The following is a 14,198-nucleotide window of genomic DNA, read 5'->3' on the forward strand; positions in this document are numbered from 1 at the left end:
ATGTGGTAAAATGGCGCCTGTGTCTGTCTGTCACATACGAAGGGGACTGAAGTGATTTTACACGCGCTGCCCACGTGAGCGTGTGAACTTGCTTATAGACTGAACTGTATAGATCTAAAACCCACCGGGACGGGAGACATTAGTCACTCACCACAGTGAAACCAAAGGAGGTGACTCTTCCAAGGACCACAAAGGCTAAATGCCTCTATCTTCTGATCAGATAACAGAATACCTATGAAAATGAAAAAAAGAAGGAATGGTTTCAGTTAACTCATTTTGGTGGTGTTGTGCAGATGCTAGGCAGTGAGGTCAGGGCATGAGTGCCATTCCTGACCTTTCTTGTTCTAGGCCAGCTCTTTACCAGAGTCACAGCTCAACATCCACCTCTTTGGGAGTTCATTGGAGGTAAGAGTCTCATGGACTTACCTCCCCAGGCTGGCTTTGAACCTGGATCCTCAGAGCTAAGCCTCCGGAGTAACTAGGATTACAGGATGAGTCCCAGTGTCCCCTTTATCTTAATCATTTTTGAGTCAGCCTAAACAGATTGGATATTAGTATTTCATTATGATATTACCACAGGAGGGTAATAAGAAAGGGAGTAAGAAAGAAAGATCCTAAGGGCTGGGAAGGTGGCTCAGTGGTAGAGCGCTTGCCTTGCATGCCTGAGGCCCTGGGTTCGATTCCTCAGCACCACATAAGCAAAAAGAAAAAAGCTGGAAGTGGTGCTGTGGCTCAAATGGTAGAATGCTACCCTTGAGCTGAAGAGCTGAGGAACAGTGTCCAGGTCCAGAGTTCAGGCCCCACGACCCGACCCTCAAAAAAAACCAAAAAAAACCCCCCCAAAAACCCAAGATCCTATTTCACAGTAGTTGTTAGTAAGAGAAATGTCTATCTTTGTTCTGATGTGGGGAAATAATTTGCTATATAAAGGAGAAGTAAAGGGGCTGGGAAGGTGGCTCAGTGGCAGAGCGCTTGCCTTGCATTCTTAAGGCCCTGGGTTAGATTCCTCAGCACCATATAAGCAAAAAGAAAAAAAATAAAGGAGAAGTAAGTATCAACTTTTCTTTTTGGCAGTACTAGGGTTCGAACTCAAGGATGCACACTTGCCTATTCATATACAGGTGACTTACATTTACTAATGAGGCAACAACTGTACAGTTTTCATCATTTCAGCATTATTAAATGCTTTTCTGTAAAGCCCTGAGATATACTTAGTTGAATTATTTGAATAGTTCAATTTTAGGAATTACATTATTTTTCATATGCATTAAGAAACAATGTACCTCTTTTCCCAGAGTAATTGAAGTAAAAAGACAACCTGACTTTGTCACCTGTGACCATCAGTAATGTTACCCCAATAAAAACTCACCAACATTGGGGGCTGGGAGGGTGGCTCAGTGGTAGAGTGTTTGCCTTGCATGCGTGAGGCTCTGTGTTCAATTCCTCAGCACCACATTACAGAACAAAAGGGCAGTGGCACTTTGGCGCAAGTGGTAGAGTGCTAGCCTTGAACTGAAGAGCTGAGGGACAGCACCCAGGTTCAGACTTCAGGCCCCATGACCGACCAAAAAAAAAAAAAATTAGCAATAAGAAAAAACTCACCAACATTCTTTGGCCACGTGGGACATTGCCCAATTGGAGGGAACTGTATTTAGATTCTGCATGGTTAGAGAATGCCTAGACCACAGAACTGCTTCCATGCAAGCCATTTGCAAAATAAATCAGGAAAGAGTCTGTAGGAGTGGTTTTCATTCTCTGATAAGAGTTCTTTGACTGGTGGACAGATACTTTTGATTTTGGTTGTGGAAAGTCTTTTCTTGATTCTCTGAAGCCTTGTGTTGTGACATATCCATCAGGCCACTGGCAACAGCAAGGCCTGGGGGACACCACATGATCCTCATGGTAGAAAAAGAAACACATTCAGAACAGCAGCACCCTTTCCAGCATATGGTTAATGGCTATTGGTTTGGGAGGCCCATCTAATAGCCCTGTCAGAAAGTCTGTTTGTTTAGCTCCTACTTCAGGTTCTACATCACCAGAAGCAAAGGAACAGTTGGCTATTAGAGCAGCTCCTTTAAATAATAGCATGGACACCTCTTTCTATGGAGAACACGACAAATTTGCTTGATCTTCTATACCACAGGTGCCATAGTAATAAAGATAAAACACAACTGGAAGGTGACAAAAATGGCACAAGATCTAGGATTGTCTTGTGAGAATTTTTGCAGTCTGTATCTTAATAAGCCAAGGAAAATTGCTGACATACACATAGTATGTAATATTAGGGTTGCTTCTAAGTTAAATTTTTCATAGGAAAATCTATTTCTGTAATCCTTTCTATTAGTCTTGTAAACTCTAAGAGTCTCTTCCCCAGGTATTGTTCTACCTGCTGAACCCATTCATCTTGGGATGTTGAGATTAAAGTTGTTTGACGTGTTCACTGAAATATCCATATTTTGGCATGCTTCTTCTTGATTTGCTATGAAATTTGTGGCAGGTGGTGGCAATCATCTTCCTACAATAAGCTGAAGGTAAACTGATAGTCCATCAAAAGGCTGCAGTAACTTGTTCTTCTAAATGGATTGCCAACATAATGATTTTAGTGTCCCATAATTAGCACAGATCACCTTTTATTCCTCTGGATGTACAGAAACATTTTTTTTTTTGCCAGTCCTGGGGCTTGAACTCTGGGCCTGGGCACTGTCCCTCACCTCTTCAGCTCAAGGCTAGAGCTCTACCACTTGAGCCACAGTACCACTTCCGTCCTTTTCTGCTTATGCAGTGCTGAGGAATTGAACCCAGGGCCTCATGCATGCAAGGCAAGCACTCTGCTACTGAGCCACCTTCCCAGCCCTGTCCACTGGTTCTTAATGCAGAACAATTTTGAGGAGAGTGGGTGACAGTTTGCCACTCCAGACATTGCCCATATGGAAAAGATTACATAGGCATTATAGTCAACACATGGCTTTGTATTGCTGCTGTATATATACTAGTTTGTACAGTTGCTTGGATAATTGGAAGATGACATAGACGATGGATCTTGACATTGCCTTACATTTTGGTTTGAACTAATGACAGACCTTTCACAGACATAGATGTGTAAGAATTGCTCTTAAGCCTACCTCAGTACCCCTTTGTAAACAAGCACAGAACCCAGAATCCTTTAGTTCTCCAGCCATTTGTTATAGGGAATGTATCTTCCCATATCCAGTGGGATATATTGATGTAGCCCAGCCCAACCAAGGTGGTACTTTCTGTTGTGTATATTTCTGTTGTTTATCCAGTACAAAGTCCACCTCCTTTCAAGTTGTTAATGAAGCAAGATTCCCACTGAGATTATAGCACAAAGATGAGCTGGCCAAGCCTGTCATTGCTCTCCTCACTGAACCCACTGGCAATTCAAGTTTAGTAAATGACTTTTACAGCTTGTGAGTTTGTTACAAATCTGCTCACAGGACATTTGGTCTCTCTTCTGACAGGCACATTGCAGTTACTGTTTGCTGAAATGTGTTTCTTGTCATCAGAGCATTGGCTCCCTTTTGTATTGGCAGCACAGCTGGCACACTCTGCTTATCTATTGCATCTGTCATCAGAAGCAGCTGTTTTAGGAGAGCTTTTGCCTCTAAAAATATTATTTTCAGATTCCCAAGATTCACAGTGAGTATTATTATTCCAAAACCCTTTTTATCCATGGCCCAACATTTTTACAAAGTTCTTCATCTCTGAAATTTTGCAATTTGGAGGTTGGTATACAAGGATATCATTACGGAATACACTAGAAAAATCTACCAAATGTAAATGTGGACTCATTAATGGCTATGGCAGAGTGTCCAAAATCTGTTAACGTCTCTGAAGATTTAATTACAGTAATGTTTTTCTGTCATCACAAGCTTTGGTCAGAAAAACATTTTGCACCATTACTCAAGTGTCATTATGGATATTTCCTCTAAAGATAAGCATAGCTCCATTGAGAAGAACAGTTAATGAAGGTATCTAGAAAACACACTTTTTAAAAATATTTTTTATTGTGAAAATACTGTGCAGAGGGGTTACAATTACATGAGCAAGGTAATGAGTACATTTGGTTTTCCCCTACCATCCCTGCCCTGCCTTCCCATTTCCACAACTACACTCCCCTCCTTTCCCCGCCAAAGTGGTAAAGTCCGTTTTTCAACATAGCATTTTGTACATTTCATTGTTGCAATGGGTCCACCTATATCCCTATTTAAACAATTTGTTTTTTTTCCTTTCCCTCCCCAAATTATACCAACAATTATATTAAGTGAAGTAAGCCAGGCCCAAAGAAACATAGGTCCCATGGTTTCCCTTATTTGCAATAACTAGTATATGTCTGAGACATTTGGAAAAGGTCAGATAAGGTGATGTTAGGCAAAATGAACCCCAAGATAAGGACTCAAGTGGGTTTTTCTTCCTTGCTATTGTTTCTAACATATTTATAAGGTGATTGTTTTGTTGCTTTGTATGTCCCTCCCCTGCAGTATAACTCCTGTTTTCACACTTTCTTTCAAATTAGTCTGAGTCTTAGTGGTAACTTCATACATATCAAGATCATCTGTCAATCCATCCCCATGGCTTGCTAATGCTTTATAGCCCCCATGAACATAAATGGAATTTGGTATTTCATCCTACATACTCATGTGGCTGCATCTACCTGGTACACTAGTTCCTTTCATTTCTGGACAAAGCTAGGTGTTGGATGATATATGACATTCCTGCCTGCTGTCGTAGACACATACATTTCAGAATACCCAGGTATTATGATCATTACATCTCTCCAGTCCAGCTCCATATATGTTCTGAAAGTGTCTCCATAGCAAACTGCTGACCAGGTCCAAGAACAATGGGAGTTGTCCTCCAAGACTGACTTGCATATGTTAAAAGCCCATAATTTATCTGTGATATTGCCATAATTTGTTTCAATTCTGCCTCCACATATTAAAGACATTTTCCTACAAGGCCAGACAGTGTCCCTGTCTCTGGAGAGAATCCCTTGCCAGAGCTCTGATATTACATATGCTCCTTTCTAAATTGCAATTCAAGTCCATTTGAAAAGAACCATAGTTAAGGTATATAAACCAATTACCCACATAAATTTCCCATGCAAAACTGCTTTATGTGAAGCCCTAGCTACAGAAGGGCTGAAAGGTTTAATGTTCAGCAAAATTCAGTAGGACTCTGTGGAAGGAACATTCAAAGAGCAATGGGGACCTTGCCAATGATCATTGCAGACACACACTTTTCTCTGGCCATGATCTGGGCTGCTGCCACTGGAATATCACAAGCTTCACCCTTCCAGTATGTATCACACTCACAATACACTTTACTTGTAACAAAGATGCCAGTGGTACACACCCCAAAAATAGAGCAATTGCTAGGGCAAGAACTGATTGAAGGCAACATATGGGAACCAGTTAGGTTATAGGCAGCATCACTAAAAAAAAGTGTAACAATAACAATGCACAGCCAGAGTTCCGGGAAGATGACGGAGAAGCTGGAGGCTAAACAAGCTCTCGCATAGAAAGCAGTTTCAGTGTTCCAGTGAACAGTCCTAAGCCAGAGAATCACACCAAGTGTGCCATCACAGTACAGAGTTAGGCCAGAGAGGGAAAATCCAGGCAAGCAGACAGATCTGAGCACTTGCCAGCAGTCGTGCTGTGACTGCAGCGGCGGTGGCTGTAGCCACCGTACCTGCAACACAGAGAGTCCAGGACGAAGGAGCCAGATGCAGATTCTACTCAACACCAGCAAGAACTGACAAGGAGTGGACATCTTCATCCCGCAGTTCGCAGACCAGACATGACCCAGGAACCAAGACTCGGCATGAGTAGAAGCTTGACGTCCTCACTCCTTCTCAGGGAGCAGAGGAGGGAAGCCCACCCCTCCCCAACCCACTACCGGAGATCTCCATCTTGGATACCGACAAAGGCCCGGCTGAGCTGCTAGCTCCAAGTCAGGCCTTGGAAGAAAACTAGAGTCATTTAGCAGGTCACAAGAACTTAACTGACCTGCCAGACTCAGCTCCACCCAGGGAAAAGTCACCCAGCTCCGGCTGCCAGCCCTAGGAGTGGCTTTCTTCACTGGGTAATCAGAACCAGAGGCTGCCCCTCCCTTTAGCAGTCTTGATAATCAACTGAAATTCGGTAAACAAAAACCCTAAGAATGGCTCCAGGCTGGGCTCTGTGAGTTTCTCACAAGCTCGCCCCCTCAGGGAAAAGCTACTATTTGCTGAAAGGCCTCAGTTCTACCCAGAACCTAGCCTCATCACAGCATCTCCAAACCAGAGGAAACAGCCATCTCCCTCTTTTGCCATACTCAAAGCAGATCTTCCTCCCATTGAACTAGCCTGGGAGGAGGATCACAAAATCCTGGGTAAAGCAGAGTATTTTTCTGCCTACTCAAACAAACTGACTTAAGAAACCAACCAAGCCACAGGAAAATCAAACACCACAAGCAGACAAGAGACATCAACAAGAGGCTGGTTATGAACACAAGGGAGATACAGGATCATACCACCCCTCCCAAAAAAATCAAAGAACTTTTTTTTTTGTACCTTTTATAAAATTTTTTTCTAAAAAATTTTCTAATTTTTACCTTTTTAAAAAAATTGTTTTCTAGTAATTTTTTTTTCTTCCTCTTATAATTTTTATTTTAGGGGGTATATGTGTGCGTGTGTTTTTCTTTTTTTTTTTTTCTTTCTAAAAATTTTTTATTTTTTTGTTTTTTTGTTTAGCTCTACTGAACTTTTGATCTTTTTTTTCTTTCTTTCTCATTTTTCTCACCTTTTCTTTTCTTGGAAAACCTCCCATGCTCCTGGTTTGGAAGGATCAACATTGTGAAAATGGCAACACTTCCAAAGGCTATCTACAAATTCAATGCAATACCTATCAGTAGTCCAACGTCATTCTTCAAGGAAATAGAAGAAGCAATCCAAAAATTCATATGGAACAATAAAATACCCTGAATAGAAAAAACAATCCTTAACAGAAAGAACAGTGCTGGAGAACTATCAACAGCAAATTCAAACTCTATCACAAAGCCATAGTAATCAAAACAGCTTGGTACTGGCACCAGAACAGACCTGAGGACCAATGGAATAGAATTGAAAACCCAGAAATGAACCCACATACCTCTACTCACCTGATTTTTGATAAGTGAGCTAAAAAAAACAGAAGGGAAGAAAGACAGCCTCTTCATTAAATGTTGCTGGCAAAATTGGCTATTCACCTGTAGAAAACTAAAATTAGATCCTTATATATCACCCTGCACCAGAATCAACTCCAAATGGATCAAAGACCTGGGAGTCAAAGCAGACACCCTGAAAACTTTGCAGGAAGGAATAGGAAACCTTAGGTCTCCTTGGCACAGACTGAAAATTTCTTAATAGAGACCCAGAAACACAACAAATCATAGAAAGGTTGGACAAATAAGAGTGAATGAAGCTGCAGAGCTTCTGCATGGCAAAGGACATAGCTAGCAAGATCAATAGAAAGCCCATGGATTAGGAGAAGATCTTCACTAGCCATACAATGGACAAGGGTCTCATATCTAAAATATACTTGGAACTCAAAAAATTAAATCCCCAACAACAAATCCTCAAAGAAACAACTGCCCCAATAATAAGTGGGCTAAAGACTTAAGGAGAACTTCTCTGAATTAGAATGGCCAATAGACACATGAAGAAATACTCAAACTCTCTAGCCATAAAAGAAATGCAAATCAAAACAACATTGAGATTCCACCTCACCTCAATTAGAATGGCTATAACCAAGAACTCTAATAACAAGAGATGCTGGAGGGGATGTGACCAGAAGGGAACCCTACTGCATTGTTGGTGGGAGTGAAGATTTGTTCAACCACTTTGGAAAACAATATGGAGGTTCCTCAAAAGACTACAAATAGAGCTCCCCATGACCCAAAAGTCCCACTTTTGGGCATCTGCCCAAATGATCACAAACAAGGCCATGCTAAGGCAACCAGTGCAAGTATACTTATTGCAGCATTACTTACCATAGCTAAGATATGGAACCAACCCAGATGCCCCTCCGTACATGAATGGATCAAGAAAATGTGATACACACACACAGACACACACACAGACACACACACAGACACACACACAGACACACACACAGACACACACACAGACACACACACACACACACACACACACACACACACACACACACACACTGGAATTTTATACCTCCATTAGAAAGAATGACATTGACCCATTTGTTAGGAAATGGAAAGACTTGGAAAAAAATTATATTAAGTGAAGTAAGCCAGACCCTAAGGAACATAGGTCCCATGGTTTCCCTTATTTGCAATAACTAACGCATATGGAGGATAAGCAGAAAAGACCAAAAGCTATGTACATATGACCATATAAGATGATGTTCAGCGAAATGAACCCCAAGATAGGCACACAAATATAATTTTTCTTTCTTGCTATTGTTTCTAATGGATTTATAATGTACGATGTGATTTTTTTTTGTTTCTTTTTATGATTCTCCCTCACTGTATAACACCTGTTTTCACTGTATTTGATGTCGGTGCCCTGCATCTTGTATATACACGTCTTTAATTTAGGGTGGGGAAGGAAAAAACCAAAATGCTTAATTAAGGATACTGGTTGACCCATTGTAACAATGAGATATACAAAACACTATGCTGAAAATGAACTTTACAACTTTGGTGGGGGGGGGGAAGAGGGGGAGGGAAATTTGTGGAGGTGGGAGGGTAGGGATGGTAGGGGAAAACAAAGGAGGAGGCAACAATGCTCAATAGGAAATGTACTCATTACCCTGCACATGTAACTGTTACCGTATGCACAGCATTTTTACAATAAAAAAGAAAATAACTAATTTTACTTTTTTTGGGGGTCCGGTCAGGGGCCTGAACTCTGAGTCTGGGCACTGTCCCTCAGCTCTTCAGCTCAAGGCTAGTGCTCTACCACTTGAGCCACAGCGCCACTTCTGGCTTTTTTCTTTTTGCTTATGTGGTGCTGAGGAATTGAACCCAGGGCCTCATGCATGCAAGGCAGGCGCTCTACCACTGAGCCACCTTCCCAGCCCAGTTCTCTTTTTTTAAACAATAATCATTTTGTGATTTCTCACATAAAAAGACCCATCAGGAAGTCATTTTTGTCTGTTATGCAGGTGGCAGTGAAGGGAGCAGGGATGACAGGGAAGGTCACTTCTATGGCAAAGCTGTGGTCTCTTCCTGCTTTACTGTCAACTGAATCCTGTCACTCTAAAGCCAAGTCAGACTAAAACATAATCATTCCTCGTTCTTTCCTACATTCTATCTCTGTGAGCAATTTCACCTGGTATTTTGCACAGATCTATTTTCACTTACTTGAATGTCCCTGACATTCTGTATAAATTTCCCCAAATGCTAACAGAACTTTTAAAATATGTTAGAAGTTAGCTACTAAAACTAAGATGCTAAAACATGATGATTAGTACCATGGAAAGATACTAGTTTGTCTTCTTCTCTTACATTTTGCTGTTCAGCAATCTTCCAGTTATCTAGATAAATGTTTTCCTTCAAATTGCAATGTGTGACAGGCAGGAGAGTTTTACATCTTAGTAGCTTTTTGTGACAAACTTATGAGAAAATTGCTTTGAAGAGTATAAATATTATACAGAAAGATGTAGAAGCTATAGAAGGTACACATTTTGAGATTAATTCACATGCCTAGCAGGGCAATGCATGCCCACATGCCAGGAAGTTCAGGTAGTGGGACCATGGTTTGAGACCTGCCCAGGCAACGTTAGTGAGACTCTATCTCAAAAAGAAAATGTAAGCTAAAGGAGTGAGGACATGGGTCAATGAGCAGAGGGCTTGCCTAGAAAGTGCAAAGCCTAGCTGGGCAATGGTGGCTCGCATCTGCAATTCTAGCTACTCAGGAGGCTGACATCTGAGGATCGCGGTTCAAAGCCAGCCCAGGCAGGGAACTCCATGAGACTCTTTTTTTTTTTTGTCGGTCATGGGGCTTGAACTCTGGGCCTGGGCGCTGTCTCTCAGCTCTTCAGCTCAAGGCGAGCGCTCTACCACTTGAGCTACAGCGCCACTTCCGGTTTTCTGGTGGTTTATTGGAGATAGGAGTCTCACCGTCTTTCCTGCCCGGGCTGGCTTTGAACCGCGATCCTCAGATGTCAGCCTCCTGAGTAGCTAGGATTACAGGCGTGAGCCACCAGCGCCCGGCTCCATGAGACTCTTATCTCCAACAAACCACACAGAAAACTGGAAGTGGTTCTGGGGCTCAAGTGGTAGAGCATTCGCCTTGAGCTGAAGTGCTGAGGGACAGCGTCCAGGCCCAGAGTTCAAGCCCCACGACCAACGAACAAACGAAAAAATGAACGACAGAAAGAAAGAAAGAAAGAAGAAAGATAGAAAGGAGGGAGGGAGGGAGGGAGGGAAGAAGGGAGAGAAGAAGGGAGAGAAGGAAGGAAGGAAATAAAGAAAGGATGAAAGAAAGAAAGGAGGAAAGAAGGAAAAGAGGAAGAAAAAAAGTGTGAAGCCTATAGTTCAGATCCCAGTAGTGTGCAACACAAAGGAAAGAATTCAGAAAAGGGAAATAAATCTTTGTTGTTCAACTTTCTCTTTATCTACAAGAGGATAGCATGCATGCCAAAGCTGGAAGAGCACCAGAACATTACCAAAATGGTGCATGTGTGCTGTAGGCATTCTGCTCTGTGCTATGTTTGTTCTGTGTGTCTACTCATAGAAAGTAGAAGACCACAAAGCATATTGCTATTTCTTAATTTTAAGACTGCTCCTGGGCTGGCCATGAAGGGCAGTGGTTAGAGAACTAGCATAGCATATGCAAGGCCCTAGCCGTAATTCAATTCCCAGCATCACATACACTGATAAAAGTTCTTGGTGTACTGAACACAGATGACTAATGCCTGTGATCCTGGCTACCTAATGGGCTGAGAGGTGAGGATCATAGTTCCAAGCCAAGATTCTTATCTCCAATTAACCACCCAAAATCCAGCAGTGGCATTATGACTCAGGTGGTAGAGCACAAGCCTTGAGCAGAAAAACTAAGGGACAGTGCATACATCATGAGTTCACACACACACACATACACTCACACTTTCTCACACACACAAAGAACTTCCTTTTCATATCTAATTAACATATTCTCATAAACCTCCACAGAAATAACCTCAAAATTGTTTGTTTATTCTTTTTGGGGGAGGGTGGGTCTGGTCATGGGGCCTGAACTCTGGGCCTGGGAGCTATCCCTCAGCTTTTCAGCTCAAGGCTAGCACTCTATCACTTGAGCCACAGCACCACTTCCGGTTTCTTTCTTTTTGCTTATGTGGTACTGAGGAATTGAACCCAGGGCCTCATGCATGGAAGGCAAGCGCTCTACCACTGAGCCACTAGCTAGTAGGATCCTCAGATCTCAGACTCCCACATAGCTAGGAATACAGACAAGAGTTTCTTACCCTCCTACCTACTCTTTTATAAATAGACTTTTGAAAATTATGTTTAAGTAGTTATACAAAGAAGTTTCATTTTGGGCTGGGAAAGTGGCTCAGTGGTAGAGTGCTTGCCTTGCATGCATGAGGTCCTGGGTTCGATTCCTCAGCACCACATAAGCAAAAAGAAAAAAAAGCCGGAAGTGGCGTTGAGGCTCAAGTCGTAGAGTGCTAGCCTTGAGCTGAAGAGCTCAGGGATAGCACCCCGGCCCAGAGTTCAGGCCCCATAACCGGACCAAAAAAAAAAAAAAAGAATAAGTTTCAATTCAACTATGAATTTACTACATGCTTGTATTTGTTTAAATGTCTACCATTCCAGCCTTTAGAATGAGAAGGAATAGATGTGGTTTCTAAAGTCTCTTTAATTTTGAATGATGGATTTCACCCAGGTAATGTGATCCTATCCTTCCATTCCCAGTGTGATCAGGGGAGTAGTAATGCATCTATGTCACCTGCCCTCTAGTGGCAACAAATTCAAAGGACTAAATGAACTCTGTTGCACAGAAAAGTCATTTAAAGAAACAAAAAGGCCAGTAGGGATAGACAGCAACAGTGAGAGAAAAAATAAAATAGGATGCAGGGGACTACAGGAAACACATAGATAAGAAGATGCAGAGTCAGTATTTCCAGAGCAGGCTTTCAACAATGAGCTTTTCATATGTTTGCCAACTTAATCTTCATGAAAAAACTCCAAAATGATAGTATAACCTCTGTTTTTACACAGAACTTTTCAATGGAAGGTCAAAATAATGTGCCAGATAATGTAATCAGAAACTATAGGGGAAGTGATTGATTCCAAAGTCAATACACTTTTAATATTAGTGAAGGTGGAAGAGATTGGAGTGAAGTCCTTTATTCCTTATTGGGCTGCAACCTCCTGCTGGATCAATAGCTGGACTAGCAGGGGCGGCATGGATGTGACAGTGCCACCATTAGGGTCCTTGTGGAAGTTGGAGTGAGGGGTGGAGTTTACTGATGGCTCCCAGGTTTGTAGCTCATTCTAGAATGCAAAGTCCAAAGGTATTTTTTTTTATGAGGGGTGGTGGGAGGGAAAAAGGAATCCAGAAATAGTGTACAATGTTTCCTAAAGAAGTGATTTCTATATTGCAGGTTCTGCAATGCACACCATCCACTTGTAACAATTCTCTATCCCCTTGAGTTGAGAAACATAATTGCCTTAAGTTTTCACATTTCCTACTACCTTTATTCTTCTTTATCTATTTCGTGGCATGTAATAGTACATCTATAACCAAAGATTAGTGATAGGCTATGTTTGCTCAAACATTACTCTGATTCCAGTTATTCACACTGGGAGTAACTTTAAGGAAAGTTCTTGGGCAAGAAATAAGACATGTGACATAGAATTCCTGTTCTAAATGTTCTCAATTTCTTTACATAACAGCTCTTGCAATGTATTATATATTTTTTTTCTGGGGCTGGAAATCAAACCCAAGATCTTGCACAAAAAAGCACATCGTGTACTACTGAGATACATCCCCAGCTTTTCAAAAGTAATATTTAAAATGCATGGGTGGCTCACTTATATACACATAGCTACTCAAGAGGCTGAGAACTGAGGATCACTTTTTAATGCCAGCTGGTGCAAGAAACTCCTTCAAACTCTCATCACCTATTACCCACGAAAAAGTCGGATGTAGAACTGTGGCTCAAGTAGTAAAACACTAACATTGAGCACAGAAATTCAGTGTCCAGGCCCTGAGTTCAAGTTTCAAGACAGTCTTACACAAACACATACACACACACACACACACACACACACACACACACACACAACATATACACAGAGGAAATGTATAAGAAAAAGGCTATATACATGAAAAAGAGGTAGTTCTCAATATAATAAAACCTTTACATGAAAAATTAAAATTGAATAGGGTTTTGTCTGAAAACTATGATGAAGTACAAAAAACTTTGGGGTTCTTTGTTTATATTATGTCCTCAATATATTATTTATTCAGTTATTATCTTTTTAAATCCTAAAAACTATCCTGCCTCTTGATGCTATTTGTATATTTATCTCACAAAGTGTATACTTTGTTTTGAGGAAAAAGATTGTTTCACTCATCAGGATAGCTTTCTCTTTAAAAATTCATGGCTATTACCCAGCTCTCTTTCCAAACATATAGCAGTATTCTTTCCAGGGATGCTTGAAAGCTGTTTGCCTGTTTCTTCTCTACAGAATTCAGTTTTGGGTTGTTGTGGTTCAAAACAACACAGGCAGGAAATTCCATGACACTCTTATCTCTAATTAAATACCAAGAAGCCAAAAGTGGAGCTGTGACTCAAGTGGTACAGCATTAGCCTTGAACACAAAAGCTCAGGGACAGTGCCCATGCTATGAGTTCTCAGGACTGACATATATACATACATACATACATACATACATACATACACATACATACACAAATACACACATACATACATAAATGTCTTATATGTACTGGTATTGAAACAGTTTTCTTTTGGTTGCTATTTTCATCCTTTCACTCTTAATCTGTTCATGTTTATGGTTCTAAAGTCCTTTGTGGACTGAACAAGGAAGTCAGAAATATTTACCATTACCAATCTTTGCTAATTGAATAGAGGGCACAATTAATCACAATTACTGTCATTACTAATAGCTAATTTTCCGATGTCGTTCATCTTGTCCACGCTCCTCAT

General features: G+C 41.2%; 1 pseudogene; it reads right to left on the reverse strand.

The window, feature by feature from the left end:
- Positions 1 to 1,748: 1,748 nt before the first annotated feature.
- On the reverse strand, positions 1,749 to 14,198 carry LOC138836030 (attractin-like protein 1; annotated as a pseudogene).

This window comes from Dipodomys merriami, unplaced genomic scaffold (genome assembly GCF_024711535.1).
Source record: "Dipodomys merriami isolate MVZ:Mamm:240054 unplaced genomic scaffold, mDipMer1.0.p SCAF_10, whole genome shotgun sequence".
In the NCBI taxonomy this organism is placed as follows: domain Eukaryota; kingdom Metazoa; phylum Chordata; class Mammalia; order Rodentia; family Heteromyidae; genus Dipodomys; species Dipodomys merriami.